Source organism: Podarcis tiliguerta, assembly GCF_965153285.1.
Source record: "Podarcis tiliguerta genome assembly, chromosome: 4".
NCBI classification, from domain to species: domain Eukaryota; kingdom Metazoa; phylum Chordata; class Lepidosauria; order Squamata; family Lacertidae; genus Podarcis; species Podarcis tiliguerta.
In genome coordinates this window covers 43,203,768-43,216,748 of record NC_139537.1, presented here as the reverse complement: position 1 = coordinate 43,216,748, position 12,981 = coordinate 43,203,768, and the positions used below count along the sequence as shown (strand labels likewise).

Sequence of the window (12,981 nt, the reverse complement as noted above, 5' to 3'; positions counted from 1 at the left end):
ACTCTGGGTACTTGTTATGTTGTCCCCATATTTTTAAAACCAAGTTTTATTGAACTGTGACTATGATGTTCCTAGTATTTTACAATATTCTTAGCTGTGGGGGAATGTGCACTTTTTATTCATAATGTTAGAATCCTTTTGTGTCATTTAAAATGCTGCAGCTGTTATTATAGGAAATATTATAATATCGGATATACTGCAATGAAGCTTTTTGGTATATAAAAAGTACAGTATTATACTAAGGTTCTTGGTAGTACTAGGGTTCTCAAATGTTCAGACTCTTGTAGAAACCAACAAGATTCTAATAGGAATTCTAATAGTGAAATTATATATTGATGCTACAAAGGATAGTGGAAAATGTTGAGAGATTTTCCCCTCCCGTTTAAAACTTAAAAATTGAAATCTGACTTAAATGTATTTAAAGCTTTTTTTAAAATAGATTTTTCTTTTTCTTTTTTACTGCAGCAGCAGGTAATGAGTTTTATCCTACTCTGATTTTAAATATATTACCAAAATGTTTCTAAATGTAGTTTTCTGCCCTGTTAAATGCTGAGGATTCAGACTTGGGTGTTAGTGTTGTTCCATATAAAAACACCTCCATGTCCTAAACATTCAGAGAGCATCAACTGGTCTCTTATCAAATAAATGTGTTATCAGTGTCCTCAGTGTGCAAAGGTATCTTTGTTGATTCACTCTGTATTTTTAATCTATAATGCAATTATGAAAGTGTTGTGTACTGAAGTTCTCACCCTGGGCCAGCAGGGGGATACTGTAGATAGGTTTCACTCAGGTCCACATATGCAAATAAGGGATTGAAAGTGACGTTCAGTGATTGGATAGTTACAGAAAGTGGTTACTGTTGCATTGTAGTGGAGCTCTATATAAGCAGGCTGGCTGAACCCTTCAGTTCAGTTCTGTTCTGGCCTGTGAATAAACAAGAGCTGTTTGAAGAATCACTGTTGTCTGATATGTTCACCCACAACAGAAAGTGTGCAAACAAGAAGAAATTTCTGCACTATAGACTGATCCTTTTTAAAAGTGAAAGTTAAATTTATTAAAACCATACATTAATGGCCTGAAGGCATTTAATTATTGGCGAAGCAATAAAACCTCTACAGAGACATTTCTTTACATTATTACTGCCACATCTCATTTTAGCAGATAAGCTATTTTGTGCAGTTTTTTTTGCCTCCCCCCTTTTTTTGAATGACAAGAACTTTCGCCTAAAAAAAAAGACAATGTAATTGGAGTAGCGGAGAGAGTGAGACAGGCTGGGAAGTTATTTTCTTCATAAAAACCCATTGAATTGTTTATTCTGAAGGGTAGCATTTTTAGGGGAGGGGACTCAGCTCACTGCTAGTGCAGATTCTATGCATGCAGAAGGTTCCAGGTTCTCTCTGGGTTCTTCTAGTTAGGGCTATAAAGGCCATAGAGAGTTAGTGTGAACCATTACAAACAATACAGAACTAGTTAAGCTAGGGCTACCAGACGTCCCCGGTTCCCGGGGACAGTCCCAAGATTTGCAAATCTGTCCCCAGGAAACGTGGCAGCGGCAGCCTCAGCAGCCCGGAGCGCAATTGGCTCTGGCTGGCTTCAGGAGCTGCTTGCTGCCACCGCCACTGCCAAAGGGGAACTGAGGACGTCCGGTGTTACAGATTTCCTGCCCCCTTTGTTTTGACAGATTGGGGAGGCTCGGGAGGCTCAGGCGGGCAGCCGTTGCTCAGTTTTTTAGAAAACTCTACGCATTTATGTTTCACAGGGTGCGAAAGAAGGGCTTTGCACCTTGCCTGGCAGAGAAACCGCATTCCTTGTGTCCCTCCTGGGCAACAGCCACCCGCCCATGACTCCCGAGCCTCCCCCAATCTGTCAAAACAAAGGGGGAAGGGGGCAGGAGATTGGGGAAGGTTCAGGAGTCATGGGCAGGCGGCACGCTGTTGCCCCGTTTTTTAAAAACTGTGTATTTATGTTTCACACAGTGCTAAAGAAGGGCTTTGCACCTTTAGACAATATGCATGTGTGCTTGGGCTCAGGGCCTTTTGCCTCACCATCTACACTACTGACTCCCTGTTGCTATTCAGCTTCAAAAAAAAACAAAAAAAAAAAGTATCACCGGATTCATTGAAAAAAATCTGGTAACCATAAGTTAAGCTAATTGTTTCAGTAACTGGTATAAAGTAGTTTGTTCTGTGGCTATATTTTAAAGGCAGGTTGGTACTTGAAATAGCATATTTGGAACATTCAGTATGTAATTAAGGCAATGAAGGAAAAAAGAAAGAAGAAATCCTCCATAGTGCTGAGGGAGCAGGAATTTTATAAACTGCCCTGCTAGCTGAACTGTTGCTTGTGACGTTTCTTAATGCTATATTTCAAATGCTATTAGAAGCTTCTCTTCCTTCGACTGAATGATCCCTGAGCCCCCTGAAAATGGAAACTAAGCATGCTTGAATTGTTTTTGGTCTATTACAGCAGACATGGCACAAATGAAACTGACTTCCAAAGTATGATTTGTGCAGCGCTATATAACATGCACGCATAGGAAATTTATAGCATGCCATGAACTGCTTAACACTCAGCACTCAAACGACTCTCTTTCCACCGCATGCTCTAATAACTGGAGATTTAATACAGAACCTAATATTTGGACAGTTATTAACATTGTTTTCCTTCTGTTTTACTGCCTTCTTGTAAACAGCAGCTTATTTAAATATAGTAGTAGATCCACGGGTATACAATATTCGATTGCTGTCCCCAAGACAGGCGCTGGAGATCAAAAAGAAAATATATCTGAACTACAAAAATGAAGCACTCACTTTTTACATAAAATAAAAAGGAGTGGAAGGGAGAGATCTAAACAGGCTATTGATCTTATATATTTTTTTCTATGTCATTTGGAAAAGCATTCTTATATTAATAAATAAAAGACAGAAATGCATGTAAGATATGAGATCTTTTTCACAGTGACACCTTACGGCATTGAGTGACTGAATCTGCCGAACAAGCTGGGGAACTGTCACAGTTAGTTTGGTGGAGCTGAGGCAGCAGTTAGAGCATCCCATTCTAAGCCCTTGTTTTATGACTGTATTCAGGTAGTCAGTTTCTTTTATGTGGTTTTTGTATAGCACCACATTTTCGAGGAAAAATTGCTTCTCTCTTGCCTTTTTGAAGGATTATTTTATCTTAGGGCTCAGCAAGATGGCACCCACAGATACCAGTATGCCCATCACTACCTCCTATGCAAATATTCCTGCTTTTACTGGCTCTCTAGTTTGGACCCCCACCCTATTAAACATGCCCACATTTTATGAGTTGCTAGGATTCTGAAGAGAGGAGCTTTTCTCTGTGAGTGAGTGCAGTTGTGGCCAATTTAGCTGTCACATTCACACCGTTGTTGTGGCTATCTCTCTCTTTTTCTGCTCTTTCAGGTATAGCATCCATTTTATGTTATGCCATATGGGTATGGCAGCCATTTTGTGACTGGCATCCACACAACTTCCTAAAAATCCAAATGTGCCCAGTGGTCCAAAAATGTTGAGAAATAATCCTTGCTTTGTTGTAGGGGAAACACCTTAAGACTTCATATTCAAGGAAACATTGAATGGGTCATTGTGTCTGTTTGTTAACCAGAAGGTTGGTGGTTTGAGCCCATTCAGGGATGGCTGTGGGCAGGATTAGATGTGGACTAGATCACTCTTGAGGTACCTTACAACTCTTCAATACTATAATTCTATGAATCTCAGATCTACACCAATGAGTTTGATAAGAGCAGGCAGAAGGGGATAACAGACATGAACCTGATGATTCCAAAACTTGAGGGAAAGGATAAACTGAGCTATGCCATTATCCCCCCTCCCCAAGAGTTTGACTACTTCTATCTTACTTCCATCAGAGGGCAGAACTGCCTCAGACGGTCTCCTGAAGAGTCAGGCGCCATTGATTATTAGGACCCCTGCAGCTGAGACAGTGATGTCCTTGTGAGCTTTGGCTTTCTATCACTTGTTCTGTTGAATGGACAGTTGATTATGTAGGAGGCAAGTGCGTAGTACATCTCAATATAATTTGTGTGCAATGATTTCTTGGGCAGAAAAGAGAGGACAACAACAAGGGAACAGATATGCTTAAATCGCACTCAGTCTCCCTTTCAGCTATGCTGACAGGATATTTTGTTCCTTTCAGTCTCTGAATCCCTACTGTTGTATGTGACCAACAACCATATTATTTTTCATGAAGTTTTTCTCTGCTCCAGTGACACCGAGTCTGGCTGCAACAGCTGTAGCATAGGGAATGATTGTCACAGCATAGCCTGTTAACGATGAGTGTTTGTTCCAGGTCATGTGAAGCAGAGATTTGGATTCTTGCCAGTGGCTGTGGAAAGGCAGCATTTATTGGTTGGATAAATGTTTAGGACATAGGGGTGTCACAGGGTGTGTCACAGCAGGCTGCCCTATGCAAGGAACAAATTGTACTTGCCTCCCCAAGGTAGCTGGAAGAAACCAAAGGCAGCTCAGCTACTGGGCTTACTCTTATTCTTTGTCTGTGAGCAGGCATCTTTTAATGGCTCAGAGACAGTAAACAACAGGGAAGTTAAAAATCACAGGGTGGGGAGCATAGGTGGCTTCCTACTGGTGCTAGAAATATAAATTAGGATAACATAAATGGTATGCTTTATCTGTGTGCACAGAACAGGTATCTTTAAGGGGGAAATCCAGTTAGGATTCCATTAGCCTATATTTTTAATTGAAGCAACCTAATTTGTACTTCCAGAACTGTTATGCAGATTAGAAAGAGTCATCATTTGCTTTTTGCACTTTTCTGAATGTTGTCATGCATTTCTTGGTTTAAAAATGTAAAAAAAAAAAAAAAAGAGTTTAAAGCACATAGAAAGCACATTAAAGTACATATAAAATATTTATTTTATGAATATTGTGAGTAAAAACACACAAATGTGTATTTATCTCATTTAAGAGAAATATTCTCTTTCTCTAAGTAATCCAACAGAACTACAAACGGGTTCAAGGGGATTATATACTCTGTGTCACAGATAATCCTGGGGACCCAGATTCCTCAGAGTTTAGGGCTGCTGCTACTCCTTGCTTTCTTTTCTGTTTCCCTGTCAGATTAGAGAAGCCCTGCTCATCATAGGAAGTAGTGTAGCAGTGAGAGGATAAGTTACCCAGCCAACCACTCCCTGCCAGTTTCTTTATCCTATGGCAAGAGGCAACCCCTCTTTTCTTCAAATCTCTTATTTCCATGAAGAGAAGAGCTTTTGCAACACCTTACCAGTCCCACCATTACCCACTTGCTGTCCATTCAGGCTGATTACTGATCAGCCTACTCATGATTAAGCAGTTTGTTCCCCACATGTTATAATGGACTTTATGTGGCCAAGCAACCCTGCCCTGAATCAGATGATCTTAGGGCAGTCATCCCCAGCTTTCTACCTTCCAGGTGTTTTGACTACAACTTCAAAAATTCCAAGCCAGCATGGCCAATGGGAGAGAAGGTCCAAAATATCTGGAGGGCACCATGTTAGATAATACAGCCTTTGGGTAATACCACTGAGTAGGTAGATATGTTCCCTTGTTGCCACATCTCTTCCAACATTTATGAGGACATTTTTGGTCAATATAATGCATATTTACCTCAGTTTGATAGGCATCTTGTCCCCGATGGAAAAAAGAGAGGGTTTAATAATGTCATTATCTTCTGATTCTCTGCTTCCTCCATTTCTTTGTCCCGTTTCATTACAAATGAAGTTTTCTTATTCCAGGAACATGAATTGAGAGGTTTGTGCAGAAATGAGACAGCACCTTTGGAGTTTGCTTCACTGAACAGGCAAAAGATAGGAACAGAAACTTTATTATCTGTAGGAATTGTACTTATCTATTAAGGTGTTTTTATGTGTTGAAAGGAGTGTCTATGATGAGTCAGTGGCTACTCATCATGATGCATATATATTACTTGAGGTATCAAGGCAGCATGACTCTGAGTACAAGTCACTGGGGAACCACAGCAGGAGAGGGCCATTGTGCCCAACCCTGCTTGCAAGTTTCCCACTTCCATCTGATTGGTCACTCTGAGAAACAAGATGCTGAACTAGATAGGCTTTTTGTCAGATTCAGCAGGGCTCCTTTTATAGGAGATTCTGGAACAGGCTTATCTAGAGAATTTCTTTATGTAAAATGGGCATACGAAAGCTGAAAAGCCTGGAAAGTTCAGGAATTAATGCACGTATGGTAACAATGTCTTAATAATTCATCTGGAAGCCCAAAGGCTGCTGCTAAAACTTCTGAAGAGGTTCCTGGCTAACAATCTTTTCCTTTAGGAAGTCAGAAACAAGACAAACAATTATAAATCAAATGTTTTCTGCATGGTAGATTGAGGAAACTCTTTGATCTTTTGATCTTGGAACTGCATTAATTCATAACCCGAATGCTTTTACTTCCTGGCCTGAATCCCAGATTCCAGATGCCATTCTGAGGATATGTTTTCATGATCTATTGTTTGATAGTCTACATCCATTTTTTAAATCTGTATTTGCTATTATCAGGATTACAAGGTTTTCCTTGTGGGACTAGAGACCATTTATTAGGCAAAACTAATTAAAATAACCTTTCCTAAGAAACTATTTCTCATGCAGAAATGTCAGGTGCTTTCTTTAAAAACAACATAGTATTTATTTGTCTGCTTGTATGGCTTGCTCAACATGCAGGATTTGCCCCTGTCCCTGGACACAATGTCACTACACTATATCACAGAACGGATCATGAATACTTGATAAATCCACAGCAGCAGCAATGATGGTAAGATAATAGTTCCATTGTTATTTAAGCAAACAGAATGCTTCATGGATTTATATTGCCAGGTACCTTTCCTCACAGAGCTTGGTGCAAAGAAAATTCATATTCTCCATTACAAAATATTAGCATCCCCAAGTTTAATGAGGCTTTCTCCCCCCCCCCTTTTTTTTTTGGCAGAATAAGTTACCTAGTTGATTAAAAAATCCAAAACCCCAAAGTTCATGTTACAGCCTTTTCTGTCTTTTTCTGCACATCTGTTTTTAGCTTCCATGGCTGACAGCAAGTTCTGCAGATAAGATAACATGGATTTATTCAGCCAATCTGATATCACACAGTAAACAGACTGAAGTTGCACAATGGCAGTTGGCTTCATGACATCTCCATGCTTCGGAAAATCAAACCATGTAAATCAATGCAACTAATCTTTCCATTCCTTCTGTTCTCCTGTGTCTTTTTGTCCTGTCTAACTTACTGATCAACAGAAGTGCATGTGCACATTGCTGATGCACAGCTCAAAAAGGAACCTTGTTGTGATTGTGCACACCATTGCATCAGCATTCCTGAAGACTTAGCAAACAGTCCTCCCCCTGCCACAAATTGCACATATGCTACTGTCTTTATAAAGCTCAGAGAACAAAAATGGGAGGTTTATAAAGATACTGCCGCTAAGCAAGAGCAGATGATTCAGAACTCCCAATTTAGGGATGTTGTGTGCACTCAAACATGAACACTTACAAAAACTAGTATACCTATGTGAATGTTTGCAAGCAGCATTGAGGCCAGAAGGGCCCTGCAAGTTCCATTTCCATCCTTGGGGAGGAAAAAAATACACTTTATGAGTTAGTATGGAACAGGAACTACCAGCTATGCACATTATTTCTGCTAGGGAGAAGCACAGAAATAATGCACACAGCATCAATTTCATGCTGGGAATTCTGAAACAGACAGTTCGTATCCTATTGCCAGTAGGAAGGTCCTGCCACTGCTGCTTGTCTTCTCCCCAAGGTTACTAGGCTTTTGGATGTTTTGAGTTTTAATATAATAGTTGCAAAAACCTTGTCCCCTTTTGGGAGTTGGGGTACTTTAGTTCTAATACATGTGATTTTCTCTCACAATGATCCAATAAATCATAGGTGCAAGATGGCTGTGTGGGAGGCAGGGCATCTGTTTGCATTTGAGATAGCTATATTGTCTGCAGTATATGGTGTAATTATTTTTTTTTCAATTTTTCTTCCAGTGATTAGTAGACCCACATAGTTCTGCCAAAAATATATCCTGCCAATGCTTTCCCTTTGTTAGAATCAGTTCACATCTTAGTGAATTGAAGGGATTCTAATATGATTTCAGCAAAGTGTTTGTCCAAATTCCTAATGGTATTTTGGTTGTCCAACTGGTTAATACAAGTTAGATGAAAATACCACCCAGTGGATTCATAGCTGGTTGGACAACTGCATTCAAAGAATGCTCATCAGTGGCTCCCCATCAAACAGGAGGGATGTTTTGAGTCTGCTCTTGAACCCAGCAGTCTGCAACCTTTTTATCTTCTTTGCCAGCCAGTGTGGTGCAGTGGTTAAGAGTGGTAGATTCGTAATCTGGGGAACCAGGTTCGCGTCTCCGCTCCTCCACATGCAGCTGCTGGGTGACCTTGGGCTAGTCACACTTCTTTGAAGTCTCTCAGCCCCACTCACCTCACAGAGTGTTTGTTGTGGGGGAGGAAGGGAAAGGAGAATGTTAGCCACTTTGAGACTCCTTTGGGTAGTGATAAAGCGGGATATCAAATCCAAACTCTTCATATAACACCAAAAAGATACCGTATTTTTCGCCCTATAGGACGCACTTTTTCCCCTCCAAAAATGAAGGGGAAATGTGTGTGCGTCCTATGGGGCGAATGCAGGCTTCGCGGACCTCTCCGCAAGCAGCGGGAGCGCTCCCGCTGCTTGCGGAGAGCTGCCTGCATGCTGAAGCCTGCGCGCGCTGAGCTCAGCGCGTCCAGGCTTCGCGGACCTCTCCGCAAGCAGTGGGAGCCAGCGCTGGGCTCCCACGGCTTGCAGAGAGCTGCCTGTTTGGGGGCTGGAGTCGAGGGAAGCTCGAGCTTCCCCAACCCCGCGCCTGGGGGGGGGGGAATAGTTTTTTCCCTTTATTTCCCCCCCAAAAAACTAGGTGCGCCTTATGGGACGGTGCGTCCTATAGGGCGAAAAATACGGTAGATCTACTTAGGAAACTGATTTATACAAAGATAGACCATTGTAGCTCAGAAGTTTCTATGCAGATAGGCAGCGGCTCTCCAGAATCTCCCGGAAGGAGTCAATCTGGATTTCTTAAATGGTTCATTCCTGTAAATCATGCCACCAGTGCAGTTGGCATAACTTGATATAAGAAGATATCCCCATTATGAACTGTCTTAACCCTACTCTACTCTTTATCTGAAGCATATCCTATAGATTGTATGACTGTCCTGACCTCCTAACACTTAATGTAAAGATCATCACACTAATCCTGCATTCCAGCGTTCCTCCTGTAAGATAGGACTGGGTTCCACATAGACAATAAATTTTTTCCTCCAAGGTAGCTACAGGAAATATATGGATAACCAGTTAATCATTTTTTGCTAGGATCATGTCCTTTCAAGTTTATATTTAGCAAACAGAATACTAATCAGATAGGAACTTGTAGGAAATAAACAGGGGTACAATGGTTGGGTAGCTCACAGGTTCTAATGGAACCACTCTCTTTACTCCTCAACAATCTCATGGATCAGCCTTATGCTTTGCTGAACCATGGACCAAAGAATGGGTGAGAGGTTTCTGTTGCTTACAGTAGCTGGTATAGGATTTTAAAGGAAGAGCTCAAATCTTGCAGAAGGCACAGATCCGTGACTCTGTGTTGTATTGGGCTTCAAGATCAGGAATACCCCAATATATTTTCTTCTTTGCCTGGTTCCTAGATGGCTGTTTTAGCAATAGACCAGTGTCAGTGATGCTTTAGAATCATAAAGAATCTTGGCTGCCATCCACAGTGGCTACTTTCTATCTTAAAAGGTAAAGGTAAAGAGACCCCTGACCGTTAGGTCCAGTCGTGGATGACTCTGGGGTTGCGACACTCATCTTGCTCTATAGCAGCGCACGGAAACGCCGTTTACCTTCCTGCCAGACCGGTACCTATTTATCTACTCGCACTTTGACGTGCTTTCGAACTGCTAGGTTGGTAGGAGCTGGGACCGAACAACGGGAGCTCACCCTGTTGCGGGGATTCGAACTGCCGATCTTCTGATTGGCAAGCCCTAGGCTCTGTGGTTTAGACCACCCACGCCCCTTACTTTCCATCTTAATTTACCCCAAATGCATTGCCTGGGGATATTGATCTGTGGATAGTTTGATAAAAGCTAAGCACTTCATAGATATATAGACCAGGGCATTGTACTTTTGGTAAATTAAGATGATGGGCAGTTACCATGAATGGAAGCTGAGTTGGTTCCCATTTTTTAAAAAGGTAACCACCACCTGCCCACTACTAAAATACTTCCAGGGAGGGTAGTCAGTTCTGATGCTGCCACTGTGGAGACAGCAGCAGAAAAAATAATGCAGCTATAGCTGTGTGGTGGGCCTATCAGTGGCACTGTGCCAAAGGCCTCCTGCACTCTGGTGCTGGCCCCGCCCTGGTATCACAATGTTCCTTTTAAGCCCCGTTCTGTGCCCAATAAGCACGGGATGCTTTTTGCCCCATGGCACTGTGGCCCATAGATTGCAGCAAAATACTGGGCAAGGTTTTGCTCAGAATCTTCTCTGTGTGATGGGCTCATGGGAAAAAGCTGTCCCATGAGCCCTTGCTGAAGAGGGGAGGGGAAAGCCTATATAAAGTTGCTTCCCTGGGAGCTCACAGCCATTCTGTTTTGACAGCTTCCCACCTGCCTACCCTTGGGTTAGAGCCTTCACTGAGCAATTTTGGGTCGTTGGTTGACAGGGCCGGAAATGATTCCCAACCCCCTCTCAACCTGGTTGGCACTTGGTTGGGATTTTTTCCGCCTTTCCCTCAGTGAAATTATGACATTCCTTTGTTAGGTGGCAGAACAATGCATGTAAGAGGGTGGAAATGGCATTGGTCAGGATCAGCATAGTATAGGGGGGGCCATAAGGAGCCTGAGGGGAAGATTGACCATGGCAAATCCAAGTGTGGGTTTGGTATCTGCCTGGTTGGAATCTGCACCCTCGTCCCCCAGTGAGACCTTGCTTGCTTGGCATCTACCACAGCAAGGTTCAACACTGGCCAACTCCCGTCATACAGGTTTGGAGCAATCCAAACCCAGCGGATCCATTCCATCAATTGTGGAATGATGAACTGATCCTGGGACCCAAAGCCATGCCAACCCTTGCCCTGCCTGCTGCTGCCAAAAAAGATTTGGCCTGATCTTATCCCATCACTGTTGTACAGTCTGCTTATTTTGCTGCTCTCATGGGTCACATAATGTGCTTGCCTGGGCAAGTGAAGTACACAGTATCTCAAATTTAGCATTACTGCTTCCTGCTATGATAAAGCTATAGGAAACATGAACTGACTTTTAGATATGCAACCTTTTTATTACCCCAAGGAATTCCAAAGTGGAGAAATGTCTTTCAAAGGGCTGCAGGATTAGAAACACAATTCCTGGGCTAGATAAAGCCCATGCATAAAGTGTTCTCTTTACAGATAGTGGTCAGCATTGAGCATGCTTTCCCCCACTTATAAATCCTGGGATTCTCTGCATAAAGTTGGTAGATTTTAGCATATAGAGGAAACTTTAAAATTGCATTAGAAGTGATGTGACTCAAACTTCTAATTTACTGTTTTTATGTAATATCTGAAATGGGTAAAAATCACAGATCTCATGTAGGATATGATTTATGAGTTCCAGATGGCCTCTGGAAAAGAAAATACATGCTTGAACTCTAACTGTTCCACTTTGACCATTGCATCAGGAGAGGGGAGCCAGAAACACTGATCATTTTCACTTCAGCCATACCCCTCATATAGTCTAAAATGCAATCTCACCCACAACTTCAGGCTCTCATACCAGAAAAAATACCTTGGAAAGATCCAAGTGCACAAGCATCCAAACAGTAGAAATGGTGACCTGAATGTTTTGTTATTAAAGGTGTTGTACTGTAACCATCTATTTATGCAGCAGTATTGGGTATTTGCAGCAAGACATTTTCCAGCATTTTATGCTATATCTACAAGTTATGATAAATTGGAAGTGATTAGCAATGGAATCCAGGAACTAGATTTTTCTGATGCAAGTCACAAATAATCTAATTCAACTCCTGCTTAGATGCCAGTGAGGCTTATAATAATGGTCTCCCCAAGATAAGTTGAAAATTGGCTATTTTTCAAAGAAAATGGATCAGCTGTAATGATAATATACAGAATGCTACCGTGATGATGACAACTAGAAATGCAAAGAAATTATACTCATCTGACAGAATGAGATTTAAATAGGATCCAAAGATTGGACAAGGGGAGCTACTAAAATGTCATTTCACTCACACTTGCATTATCAATTTAGAATAATATGGGGGGAATTCTAAGAATATTTGTCTTAATAAAGAGAAAATGGAGATTGTTGTCACCATCATTTTTAACACTCCAGACCTTGGAGCTTTTCTGTCATTGATTAATTGATTGTAGAAGTTCAAGTTCAATTTTTCAAGTGGCAATTTTAGGCACCAGAATCCTGGCAGAAATGGGAAATAGATTTTTGTGATGTTTTTCTGCCTTGCATTGGGTAGGGATCACTGTGGACAAAACACTGATTGAACAATGGATCACACAACGATTCCATTCTTTCATAAATATAAATATAGTGTACGTCAGATGCAAACAAAGAAAATCTTGATAAAACAGAAGCTATTAATTCAGAATGCTTTTTAGGTCCCCGGAAAGGGACTTAATTTGAAGGAAAATAAAAAAATTCCTTCCAGTAGTTAGTTATTGGTGTGCACTTTCGTGTGCATGCACACGAAAGTTCATACCAATAACTAACTTAGTTGGTCTCTAAGGTGCTACTGGAAGGAATTTTTTAATTTTGTTTCGGCTATGGCAGACCAACACGGCTACCTACCTTTAATTTGAAGGGACATTAATTTGTCCTGAGAAAAGCAGTTTCATTTGTTAAGTTACATTTCACACTTAACATGCTTACATGTATATT

At 41.4% G+C, this 12,981-nt stretch overlaps 2 long non-coding RNA genes across 2 annotated transcripts in view; both read left to right on the top strand.

The window, feature by feature from the left end:
* The window catches only part of LOC310677039, a 127,313-nt gene that overhangs the window by 43,077 nt on the left and 71,255 nt on the right, over positions 1-12,981 (top strand). The window lies entirely within an intron of this gene.
* The window catches only part of LOC310677050, a 33,473-nt gene that overhangs the window by 1,308 nt on the left and 19,184 nt on the right, over positions 1-12,981 (top strand). Inside the window, exon 2 of the long non-coding RNA XR_014510898.1 lies at positions 6,710-6,800. This is a non-coding gene — a long non-coding RNA (uncharacterized lncRNA). The remainder of the gene's footprint in view (positions 1-6,709; positions 6,801-12,981) is intronic.